Source organism: Prunus dulcis, chromosome 6, assembly GCF_902201215.1.
Source record: "Prunus dulcis chromosome 6, ALMONDv2, whole genome shotgun sequence".
NCBI classification, from domain to species: domain Eukaryota; kingdom Viridiplantae; phylum Streptophyta; class Magnoliopsida; order Rosales; family Rosaceae; genus Prunus; species Prunus dulcis.
The window spans coordinates 8,707,822-8,721,678 of record NC_047655.1 but is presented as its reverse complement, the minus strand read 5'-3'; the positions used below and the strand labels follow the sequence as shown (position 1 = coordinate 8,721,678).

Here is a 13,857-nt window from a genome sequence, read left to right as displayed (position 1 = left end):
TTATTCTTCTCATTATGGTATGATTTGAAGGTGGACGTCATAGATATTACATGACAATATCTGTATAAATGGTGAGCTTTATTATTATGGCTTTAATAAATAGTTTGATTAGTTGTCACATGAGTAGGGTAGTGGGCATGAATTGGTAACATGCCGTCTTGATCAACTTAAAACAGAGTGAATGTTATTTAGATGACACTGTTTTTGTTTTCTTGTTTTTTGTTTTAATTTTAATTTTATCAAATAGAAACGTTATTAGATAAATTTCAACTGTACAATTAAAGACATCAATAAGAAATCCAAAATACTAATCCCAAGGGGACAACAAATTAACACGCTAAAAACAAAACTAATACGGACAAAATCCGCACTAAAACTACTAGCCCACATCATCACAATTAACCAGAAACCTAAACAAAACCCACAAATCCAGCATAATCAAAACCTTAAAACAACCCACGAGTCTAGAACTTTAGATGACACTGTTTGATTGAGGTTATAACTCTAAGTATTTCATTAATAACATTGATAAACCAAATCTTAACATACCCCTATATAATTCCATAAACATATATGCATAAGCACCAAGGCTAGTACATCAAACGCTGCGTTGCGTGTTCCTTTTAGGACCCCTTTGATAAATCAAGTAGCTTTTGTTTTGTTTTGTTTTTTTTTCCCCTCTCTCCTTTTTCTTTATTCCCCATTATTCAACTTGTATGTAACATTAGTGCTTTTTCTTTACTTCAAAAGTTGTGACAAATTAGGTCTTAACATCCTTTATCCCCACCGTTATTCTCATATTGTGGCCACATTAAGTACTGACTACATATTATCTTCAATGGTCTTCACCGTCTTTTGTCCACTTGTCAATTCTATTTCCACTTTTCAGTCTTTTAATTGCATTTTTTCTCTTATAGCTTGACCAAATACATAATCTGCCAATTTGCCTTTTGCTTAATTTCCACGTAAAGCGGATACTTGAGCCCCCATATAGCTATTATAAAACTAAGGGCTGCGGATGCTTTTCCCACTAGTTACTTCTAAAAAAGTTGTATCTACTGATTTGTGCCATGATTTATGCTCAGTGCCCTGGTCTAACAATGTTCAGATGTTCTTGAATTTAGCAAACAACGGCAATTCATATGTATGGACGCAGTCCCTAGGCCCCCTCATTTAAGTGATATGTCATTTTTTTATTTCATTTCATGTGCTTGGATTTCACATTTTAGCATTCTTATTACTTTAAACTATTTATATGCGATGAAAAATTCAGATTTAGTTTTGGTTATACCTATGAGATTGGCCTATTGCGATGTTCCGACCACTGGTGAGGAATGAGATAGAGAGTGCTAAAAGATACAAATTGACGGCATATTTTGTCAGCAGATATAGGACATAAAATGATAGAACAAATATCAGGGCGACCTGTGTTTATAAAATATCAGGGCTAGACGATCCACTGAGCAGAAGGAGAATGTCTGGATTTAAGGATCTGCAGAGAAGTTGGACTTAATGGCCCATTAAATCAACAACTCATGGGTTAGATAGGGATTTGGTCCAAGCCCTATATCAAGGACTAAGCGGGCTTTCTTTTATTTTTTATTTTCCAATGCATGAACATAATGTTAGTTACTAAATTAAAAATAAATAAAAAAAGTCAAATTAGGTCTTGCAATCATACTTCTCAAGTGTGAGCAATTAGCAATATCATGGACTGGAAATAGATTTTGTGTTTTCCACATGGTACAAAGAATTCTTGAACAAGAGAGGTCAAACGCAATATGACAGCTGAAGAACTCTTTGAATATCACCCTAATCACAACTTGCCCAGAAAAGCAAAGATATACATCCATAACTTTATACAGCCCTCAATGCACTACAATATATTGAGCATCAGTAACAAAGATTATCAGGTTACTCACAGTCACCTTTATGAGCACCCTCCCATGTCTTGGCTCCAGATGAAGAGCATAAACTTACATTTTTGGGGACAGATAAGGAGTTTGTAATCCCATATGCTCCACTATGTCCACTCCAAATCTGCTGGCCATGGAAACTCATACTCTTGCCATATCTCTTGATACATTGCAATGCATGAAACCTGACTCAAAACTTTTACAGCTAGTGTCTGTAAGTTAGGTGTTTCAAATCCAAAGTTCTCCCATCATGCAACTGGGTCCATTTCATCCCTACAATCCACAACATCTTCAATCTCCGAAGGAACCCTCCAGTCGCCAGTAAGAGTTGAGCTGCTCTCTAAGCACCCGCCGGTCTGCACTTTCAAATTCATATCTATCTAGGGTGGCTTCCCAACCTCTCATTGCAGTTTTATCTCTAGTTTGACCTCTCCCAAAATATCGAGGGTTCAATATGTAACCAGCAGCATGAAGTGGAGAAAATAATGCATCCCATCTGTTCTCTATTAGCTCTTCCAACTGACTCAATGTGCCATTATCAACATCCTTACTTTTCACAGCTTCAAGAGCCTGCACCCCCCAATCACAAACATCTCCCATGACAAGTTTGTCAACATCAAGCGAAGCAATCTTACAAATGGCTCAAATAATTGCAACAGATGAGCATTGCTCCAGAAATCATCCCCTAAAATTGTAGCTTCAATACTTGAAATCTCATCTGGTATATTAATCTTCCATTGCTTCCACCTCTCAGTGACAACCAACTCTTGACGTGGTTTCTTTAGTTCAAAAATCCTCTGAACTATGCAGAAGGAAGGTGAAAACTTCGCAGAAAGTGGACCAAAGCTTCCCTTCAGATTTTGATTGAACCTACAAGGAGTAAAGTGCTGATATGCCATAATGCATTGCTCAATTTCCTTAGCACATAAGACAACAGGTTTTAAGAAGTCCATTTCAGCTATTTCTTCCATCTACTTGCATATAAAGTGTGAAGTGCAAGGAGACCAAAATATATGAGGAAACTTTGACAACATAATGGAATCAGATAATTTGCCAGCATTGCCTAGATGAGAGATTATCTTAAGCACATTGCTGGGCCCAACTTCCATAACAGTATCATCAATAACACTTACAAATACGTTGTCTGCTCCATCAGTATCACCTATGTCTACTGCTTTCAAAAACATAAGTCCTCTCTCAGATTAGAGATGAATATATTAATGTGGAAGCAGCCTAGCATGCTAAGCAACCAAAACACAATATTGTGCATCCGGTGTGAGGGCAGGACTCCCTAAGTAGAGCCAAAGATTTCTCTATCCTTCCTTTCTCTCTAATTAAGAAAGAATCAAAAAGCTCATCTATTGAGAGGGGTTCATACCCAGGGCTAAAAGGAGCAATTGTCTTTGCCCTGTCATGAATGTAAGGAGAGTTGATGACATTGACATTCAATCCATGAATATAAAAAAATCTAGCTACTATTTCATCTATATCTTTTTTAGTGACACAAAGACTTGGTCGTAAAGTCCGAATGCGCTTTATAGGCTTTGTGTTGGAAAATGAGTGCTAAATTGCTATAAAATAAATAAATAAACACTACAAACAAAATAGATTTTCACAATAGCAGAATTGAATTAAAAGAACTTTAAGTGAGTCGAGGCAAGTGTTGAACACTCTGACCTTAAGACGAATTACCACAACAGTGCTTATGGTTCACTAGCGTTTGCCTCCCAGGATACAACGACTCCCCTCCTTGTGAAAGAAGCACTGCAATTCACAAGGAACTTTGAACCAAATTATGCAGGAATCACTCTTTATGAAAACTCTAATGCTTTCTATATGTGAAAGTCTGTATGTAGAGAATTAAACTGAATGAATAAAACTGCAGGAGGATGGCTCTATTTATAGATGATGAAATACCCTTTCTAAAAAGGTATCTCAATATGAAAAGGCAAACAATGCATCCCTTGGTTTGAAGAGTTGTCACCCCTCATGTGAAGATATCTTTAACCCAAGAGTCATGTCTTTAACCCAAAGGATTTTATTAATTTCCATTCAAATAAGAAAATTAAATTAGTTAATATTAAATTTCCAACAATCCCCCACATGAATGGAAATTGACTTAACAACATGCAAACAAAAAATAAAGACACTAGAGAGAGTCCCTATTAGAAGAATACTGCATTTGGATAGGTAGCTTTTGGCCTTGAACCTTCCATAGTGGAATACTATCGGATTTACTTGGCTAATCAGTGATGTGATGTCTTGAACTGTTCAGCCGTTTGTGTAAACTCAGACAATAGCACTCACACAATACCCTTCTAAACATATTTGGTTCGATCGGTTGTGCTCGTTTTGGCCCTGAGCGATTCCTGGTATTCGTGAGAGCTTTAGAGAATTCAAGCCTTAAAAAATTCTCATTGAAACGGCCTCATTTCACACTCACATAGGTGACTTCCTATTAAGAGTATCCTGCACTACCCCACTCGGATTTCCAAGCTATAGGAATTATTAAAATCAAAGATTACCCTAAAACATGCTACAGGCAGCACTGTTTCATCATAGGATATGGGTAGGAGATGTAATCTCGGCAGTGCGACTACTTAGTCATCCATAATCTGGTTGTCCCTTTTGAACCTAGATCTTGGGATCTCTAGTCAGCTAGGTTGGGTATCCACTATGGAGACTTTAAATATTTAGGCTTATACTCCCATTCCCCTCAATGATCAACTAACTCTCTAGTCTGACCTTTAAATATTGGATCTACTAGGTTGACTATGAACTGATGGTGTGCACATTCCATCTTACGAAATTATATTCATTCGAGAGTAGTTGTTTTAAAAAAAAATCCTCCATGTGTTTTGTTGGGACTTACTAAGTAATTTGCCAACTCTTCGGTGGACTTCTCCCACATTTAAGGTATTTGTAGGGTCTTCAACCTTTTTCTACCTTAAAATAAATGTTACTCGTCTGTTTTAAAAAGCAAATTACTTTTTCATTCTTACACAAATATGAGATTACAAAGATAATTAAGCCACCCCCACAATTCTCTTACAATTGTGGTTGCTACTAAACTACCAATGAAATTTCATACCTTAAGAACTTTGCATATTACGTCTAGTGCAATTTTGCAATAGACCTCCACATTTTCGGATTCTCATCATTTGTGTAATTTTTTTACACATATGAATATCCTTTAGGAAATTTCGAAGCCACTTTACTCATCATTTCCTTGTAATGGAAATTTTCCCTTTCATACAGACCATTGTAGTTTGAAGCCTCATAATTATAAACTTAATTCTACAAAATAGGGCTTTATCCCCACATTTCAGTTGTTGTCTTTGTATGTTTCTGGTCATTTCAACACTACTTCTCGTCTTGGAAGTATTCGTCAATTGTGTTTGTCAAATATAGATAATACAATGACATGTTTTCCCTCTTTAGGAAAATTTGCAAAACCAAATATTTGCAATCTTTCTATGTGCAATCCAATATATCAATTGCATATCTCGATGTCAACCCAATGGTTCATATACATGCGTTTATATAAGTAACTAGAAACAAGCACTATATGCTTCTTAATGTATTTGATCTGCAGAATCCATGCATCATTTATGAATGCAAAATTTATATGAACAGCCAGAAGCCCAACAAATGGATTTAACAGCCTATGACCGTTAGAAACTGAAAATCAAATTTCTAGTTGGATCACGTCCAGACACAATGGCTTCATTTTATATAGACAGGAAATGGTCCAACATGCATACATAATTTTAGATTGTAAAAAATTTTCAACCCACTTGATTCAAGGCATGGCTATCTCAATTTGACCATGAATTTACCCACTTAATTGAAATAGATGCAACGGTTAACAAAACAAACAATTAACTTGTTCAACGAGATGACCACATGCCCTCATCCTCAAAGTCAATTTGAAAGTTATATCAATTGTGCTATTATGTAACTGAATATACATCATTTCGCGTAACACACAGATTTTATATATATAGCAATAACACAGATTAATTCGTCTTAAGATTGTTGGAAATATGAGTGCTAAATTGCTATAAAATAAATAAATAAACACTACAAACAAAAAACAGATTTTCACAATAGCATAATTGAATTAAAAGAACCTTAATTGAGTCGAGGCAAGTGTTGGACACTTTGACCTTAAGACGAATTACGCCCCACAACGGTGCTTATGGTTCACTAGCGTTCGCCTCCCAGGATACAACAACTCCCCTCCTTGTGAAAGAAGCACTGCAATTCACAAGGAACTTTGAACCAAATTATGCAGGAACCTCTCTTTATGGAAACTCTAATGCTTTCTATATGTGAAAGTCTGTATGTAGAGAATTAAACTGAATGAATAAAATTGCAGGAGGATTGCTCTATTTATAGATGATGAAATACCCTTTCTAAAAAGGTATCTCAATCTGAAAAGGCAAACAATGCATCCTTTGGTCTGAAGAGTTGTCACCCCAAACAATGCATCCCTTGGTTTGAAGAGTTGTCACCTCTCATGTGAAGATGTCTTTAACTCAACAGTCATGTCTTTAACCCAAAGAATTTTATTAATTTCCATTCAAATAGGAAAATTAGATTTAGTTAATATTAAATTTTCCAACACTTTGCACATCCAGAAGTTCTTTTTCTTCTTACGAGCTAGGCGCTCATCCTCTAAGGTCTGAAAGGTTTCTCTTAAAGACCTATCTATTGTTGGGTAGCTTTTCACCCCAACACCGGAGAACCCAAGTAGGTGTGCTCTAACACGAGAATAGGATCCATTATAACGTAGGTTACAGTAGTGGTTGCATTTCCACTTTTTGGTACACTTCCTTTATCAAACCTACCAAACACAGTAACATGCTTCCAACCCCACTTATCAGATTCTGATGGCATATTTCAAGCCTGGTTAGCGACTACTTTATAACACTTGTCACCAGAAAGGAGCAGAACAAATATACTAGATCAACATGGTGAAATGGTATACTTGGAGCTAAAGGATTCTCTCCTTCTTGCAATTTATGAAAGACATAACAATACCATAATGATAAAGGTCATACTGATTATTTGACTAAAACAACTTACCACTGTCCCTGATCTCCTAGATGATGGCCGTTGAAGATTTTAAACCATATGGTTATATATATATTCTTCAACTTCAGAGAGCACAAGCCAAATATTGAAGTAAAACTCTCCTTACCAAGGTCCAATATTCAAAAGTATTATCTTCTGGAACTTAATAATCCACACTTCCAACATTGAAATGAACCATTGTCTGGAACTCCTCTCATAACTAGTCACTATGCTTGAGGTTAGTAAGCATGTCATCTGGTAAGCATGTGGTTTCCAATTTTGGTGCAAACAGTATGTTTTTGCTTGCAATATGCTTGGGTAGATTATTTAAATATTATTGAAAAACATGTTTTGGTCAAATTCAGAAAAATAGGTTCTTCATTTATTGCAGTGATGTGGGTTAAATGAAAGCAAAAAAGGTCTTTTGCAAGGTACTCGACTAGTATTTTTGGGCTTTCCTTTTCTGAACACAATGGATGAATCGTTTTATGGTGAGGGTGCCATATATAAACTATGGAGGTAGACCTTTATATTAGCCACACATGATTCATCTGAATAGTAACTTCACTTAAGTTTAATAAAATGATCATGTGGCTAATATGAAAGTCCACATGAGGGGTCCACATATGACACCCTCACTATAAAATTACGCCACAATGGACATTATCTTTTATTCTTCCCATTGGATCCAACCTCTATTTTAATAATTTTAATATAAAATAAAATGTGAACGAATATTTCATTTTTATTGGTTACAATTCAATTTTCTTTCTATATAAAAGGGGCCTCAACATTTATTTCTCATAGGGCCTCCTAGTTCTTAGACGGACTGTGCTCTTGTCAGCACGTATTAATTAGAGTAATGTCCAAAAAATCTTAAGAGAGAAATCTATTTCCTCTATATTTGCTGTCAAATGTAGAGGAAATAGGTTATTTGTAGTCCCCAAAACCTATCTCTAAAAATCATTTCTTTTCGCTAAATACTAGCAAACCTTCACAACCAATATATAAGTTACGTACACGAGAAAGAAAAAAAAACCTCAGGAACTTAGCTTCAACCGTCGCCCCCCTTTTTGGGGGGTAGCCTCCTTCCCCACCCCTCTCCTCCCATCTCCTCTCTACTTCTCTACCCTTTTCCCTCCTCATTCCTCCCTTCTCTCTTGGGGTTGTTTACTAGTTTTTTGGCTGGATTTTCCACTTGGTTGGGCTGGTGATTTCGTTGGCGACTTTTGTGGTTTTGTTGTCCTTGGAATCTTTGGTGAGTTGGGTCTTTACATGAAAGACTCGAGAGCTTGGTAAGAAGCAAGATCGATGAACAATCTCACATCGCTCGGGGAGGGAAAGTTGAATTGCCGTATAAGAGAAGTTGTCATCTCAAGATAGGATAAGCTTGAGCCCAAAACTAAATTTGTACGGACGGAGCCCAAATCGGACATGATCTTGCTACACGGAGTGGGCTCTGACAATTTGGTATCAAAGCTGGACCTTGACTAGAAGTGTGCCAGTGAGGATGCTGGGCCTCAAAGGTGGTGTATTGTAAGACTCATGCGCCTTGTAAGAAGCAAGATTGGTGAACAATCCTACATCGCTCCTGGGAGGGGTGGTGTGTGTTGGGAATGTGAAGTGCCTTATAAGAGCAGTTGGCATCTTACCTAGTAAGACGCATTTTGAGCAAGATAGGATAAGCTTGAGCCTAAGAACAAATCCATGTGGGCGGGCCCCAAAGCGGACAATATAGGGAGTGGGCTGTGACATTACAATTTCTTGAGTTGTAATAATTGCACCCTCATTGTGATTTGGGTGTTTGTTTGTAGTCTAATATCTACTTGTAGTTTCTACTTATGAGAGTCTAAAAGTTGTAGTTGTATTGGTAGTTTTAGGCATTGTGGTTAGTGTTTGGCTTGTTCAGACTTGCGGCTTTTATAACAAAATTTCTTTGGACTTATGAGGCTATTAGTGAAGATATACCTTGTTCGCTTGATGTTGCCGATGTGTTTCTATGTATATGGATTAACCATGTGTGGTTAATATGCTTCCATATTTGTACTAGCCCTTGTGACTTATGATATTCGTACCTAATTTATGAATATAATTATCGTTTTTTTCTATATATATATATATTATATATATAAAAGGGACTAGCAAACAATATTTATGAGCAAATTTTACCTTTCATATTATATTGCATTTACACTAAACTAATTATATAATTTTAAATAAGCTCAATTACACCAATGTCCCTGAAACTTCGATCATATCCCACTTGCCCCTCTCTCCCCCAAAAACTCAAAATGACCCACGTTCATCTCTTGATCAAGGTTTGGTGACCCACTTTACCCCCTGCTGCCAATCCAAAAATATGTTAACTTCGATGACGTGGTAGGGGTGTTTTTGTAATTTCATACACATGAATTATTATCCACTAATTAAGTGGGTAAAATGGCAAGTGGAGCCCATCTCCACATAATTAAATATTCTAAAATAATTTAAAATAAAAACATAAAAAACTACATTAAACAATTTTATAAAAATATTATAAAATTAAAAATTTTAAAAATAGAAAGAAAAAAAAATCCCCACACTCTCTCTCTCTCTCTCTCTCTCTAGACCCGCCCCATCCTCCGACCTTCTCAAAAACAAAAACCCCAAACAGCCGCCAACTAGTCCCTTCGACATATGCCTACTGATAACTCCATATTTGTGCCAGGAAAACTGAGATCAAAATGGACGGGTCCATTCAAAGTGACGCAAGTGTCTCCTCATGGTGCAATTGAAATTGAGAACTTGCTTAATGGGTATAAGTTTAAACTCAATGGGCATCGATTCAAACTTTAATTGGAAGACCCCTTGCGTGTTGTGGATTCGGTAGAATTTGTCGAGCCATAGATAATGCCCTCCGTGTTGCATAGGCGTTAAATAAAATGCTTGGTGGGAGGCAACCCACCTAGGTAACTTCGTTTCATGCTTTCTGTTTTCTGTTTTATCTTTTTATTTGTTGTGTTTCAATTTCATGCATACCATGCTTATCCTAACCATTGAGTGCATTCTATCTTTGCTTTAAACATTGAGGACAATATTTAGTTTAGGTTTCAGGGTGTGGAATTGAACTTTTTGTGTGTTTTTTGTTCGTCTTAGTGTATTTCGTTTTTCGGTGTGTGTTTTTTTTATGTTTCAGAAAACGTAAGGTTTATGTTTAGTTAAAACTGTTTTTCCTGGTAATGAATCTGAAGATTTGGCCCTGGCTGTCTTCTATAGTTTTTCATGCTGAATCCAGTCATATCCAAAACTTAAAAATCTAATTTTTCATTTGGAAGTTATGATCATATTTGCACTTAGGGGGCAAAACTGGAAAGTCTGTCATACGATTCTGCACATGTTTTGTTTTAGATATCTATTTTCACAATTTTCCAAAACGAATTTCGGGAATTTGTATAAATGAAAGTTGTGTAATTTTATGTCTATTTTCTGGGAATATAGAATTGGTCAAAATCTACGAATTGTTTTTCAAAATTTTCGCTAAAAACTAGACGTTGATCAAAGTTGAAATTTTGCAAATTTTGAAACCTTTGTTTTTTAATTTAAGATACTACTTTTGCTTACTAATAGAGCCATATATGCTATGCTTTGATCACTAATTCTTTACTAAATGGTTGCCACGAAGGTTTTTGCATCATATTCTATTGCATTCACATTGCCATGCTCTTAATGTTTTGGTCGACAAAGTACCATACCCGAATGATTGGGGAAGAATAGTGGAGACTACCCTTGAGAGCTATTGGAGCTTTAAGCCATTCTTTGAGAGGATTTTATTGTTTATGCTCTTAAGCACTTTTCAATTTTGTTCTTCATTAGAAGATCTCATTATGTCTTGCATTAGATTAAAGAACTTTCTCACTTTGTGTAGTTGTGTTGCTTTCAAGTTGGGTAGACCTTAAGTGATGATGTTAGACTATGCATGTTTCACCACTAAAATGCCTTACTCCATACCTTTTGTGTGCACTGTTTACCCTTTCTTGAAGCTAAACAATTTACCTTTTCTTTCATCACCCACATCAATCCTTACCCATTTAAACCGATTCTAAGCCATATACCCTATAGCTTGATGGTGATGAAGATAAAGTCGAGAGGTTGACCTCTATATGAAAGAAGTGGTGTGTATCGAGGTAAAAATGCTAAATTGCAAGTGTTTGAAGAATTATTAATATTCAAAGAAAAAAAAATCAAAAGAGCCTTAAAATTTGGGCCGATAAAGAAGTATGCAATTCAAAGGATCAAAAGTTCAAAATCATTCCAAGTGAAGTAGAGGAAAAGCACAAAATAATGGGCGCCAATCACCAAATTCGAAGAGAAGGGCCAACCATATATTTCGAGAATTTTCTTGTAGAAGCCTTGGCATGTCTCAAGTTCTAGTCTTTCCTTCCCTTTCATGTATAACCCATAGCCAAGCCTTACGTTACAACCTTAGTAAAGATCTAACGGATCTTTTGGAACATCTTGCTCTTGGAGGTGCTGGTATCTACCTACGTTCTTAGTATTTAATTCTTTTCATGAGGTTTATTTCCAGAAATTGAGCTTTTATTTCTTAAATGCATATGCTATAAATCTTGCTTCCCTATACATATATTATATTCGCATATGCTTGATAAGAGTGTAAACCTAGGTTCTGTGTGAAAATAATTGTGATTCCTTTTGAGGCCTAGAATTGAGACAAATTCTATCTTTAACATTGAGGGATGATTGTCTTTAAGCCAATATATTTTGAGGATTGGCTTTACACTTCACAGTGGTGCATTTACTTGAATGACATAATTTTAGTCTTGAGATAGTGGTTTCCGCATACATTAGTTTGTGGGTATCGTAACTGGTAAATCCTCAGGAGACACAATTCCTCCTACTAGGGACACCTAGGGGTTTAAAGGCTTGTGACACATGCTAAGTGCCATCATGATTCCCTACGAAAGTGAAATAGATTAACTTCTTCTTTTGCTCGAGGACTAGCAAAAGATGTTTGGGCCAAAAAAGAAATCCTCGCGCAAGCCCATCTTCGCAAAGAAAGGCCCACAAAAATAGAAAAGAACAAAGGACTGGGCTTTGATTCCAAAGAAAAGATAGCCCAAATCCAGAAGCCCACGTATTTTACGAAATGGCAGAGTTGTAAAAAACGCCAAATCAAATGGCAATTGACCACTAAAGCAAATTAATAAAAAACTAAATAGGAATTGGATTGGGCCCAGCTTCTAAATGCTCACCATTGATATCAAAACCTAGAATACAAAGTCAACCAATTTTTTTGGAAAACCTATTCTCAGAACCCACGTGACTACCTGACTTTGAAAAGTCAACAATTTCAATTATCACAAGAGAGTTGATTGAGAATTAAATGAAAGCATGTCATTAATAGAAGAGTAACGCTACGGGCACCAACTTGTTTACCAACTTTTGGATACCAACACATGTGGCACATGACATGGCAACCTATGTCATCTGCCACCTTATTTATTTTAATTACATAATTTATTATATAAATAAAAGAATTTCTTTTTCTTTTTCTTTTTTCTTTTTTCGGTGTGAAATTCTTTTATTTATATAACAAATTATGTAATTAAAATAAATGAGGTGGCAGATGACATAGGTTGCCATGTCATGTGCCACATGTGTAACGTTGGTATTCAAAAGTTGGTAAACAAGTTGGTGCCCGTAGCGTTATTGTTAATAGAAAGACTTCTCTGAGACTCTACAGCTAAAAAGATCAGAATCCCTTTCTATATAATTCTGCATCAGAATAGGTGGTTTATTTTGTCCACATGGAATCCACATGGTTTATTTTTCTAATTGAAGAATTATTTATTATTTATTTTGTCCACATGGAATCCATGTAATTCAAAAATTGGGCTCCACTTGCCATGCCATCCACTCAATTGGTGGATAATGATTTATGTATATGAGATTACAAAAACACCCTTGTCACGTCATCAAAATTAATAGACTTTTGAATGTAGTTGACGGTGGAAGTTAAGTGGGTCACCAAACCTCGGTTAAAGGATGAAAATGGGCTATTTTGAGTTTGAGGAGGCAAAGTGGGATTTTACCGAAAGTTCAAAGATCATTGGATTAATTATTGGCTTGATTTCTATTGAGTTTTGCTAAATGTGTGAGTCCAATATGAAGTGGTACATTTTCTTTTAAATGGTCATGTGAGAGCCATAGAGCCATGTGCCTATAGGGTTTTTTTATCGTCATGTATAAGCCTCTTGTTTTGCAAATATGAGTAGAAGAGTTGGTATACCCACCACGTTTTTTTTGGGGTCGAAATACCTACCACGTTTTGGTAAGTTTTCTCTTTTGTATATATAGAAAGGGAGTTTGTATTATTTCCTTATCTATTTGTTCTTTGTGTGGGTGAAAAGGCTTTGGGTTGTGAAGTTGTCAGACGTAATCTAGTTACACTGACAGTGTACAGTGATGAGGAACTTTGTTAAATTATACATCTTCCTATTTTCTCCTTCTTGCATTTATTTATTTTATTAAAAAAGGAAGAACCTTGAAAAATCTGATAAATAAATAAAAATCTTGAAAGAAAGGTACTGGTTTGGTCTTGTGGAGGATTGTTTTCCAACTTGCTGTTGGAGAAGAAGAGAATCACGAAAAATAAAAATAAAAATTTGCTAGCATTTGAGAGTCTTCTTGTGTTGTGTTCGAGTGCCTTTTTGCTTTTTGATTAAAAAAAAAAAAGGCATGTTGGTTTATCGTTGTTTAATTTTCCTATATTTTGTTTTTCTTTTGTTTTATATATATATATATAAAGCAAAATGCAGAAAATGGTGAAATATTCAAAATACCAAAAAATGCTCTTGATTAATGC

The 13,857-nt window shown here is 35.8% G+C and overlaps 1 pseudogene; it reads right to left on the bottom strand.

Annotated features, from left to right (window-relative positions):
• Positions 1-2,023: 2,023 nt before the first annotated feature.
• Positions 2,024-6,818, bottom strand: LOC117630223 (annotated as a pseudogene).
• Between the last annotated feature and the right edge of the window lie 7,039 nt (positions 6,819-13,857).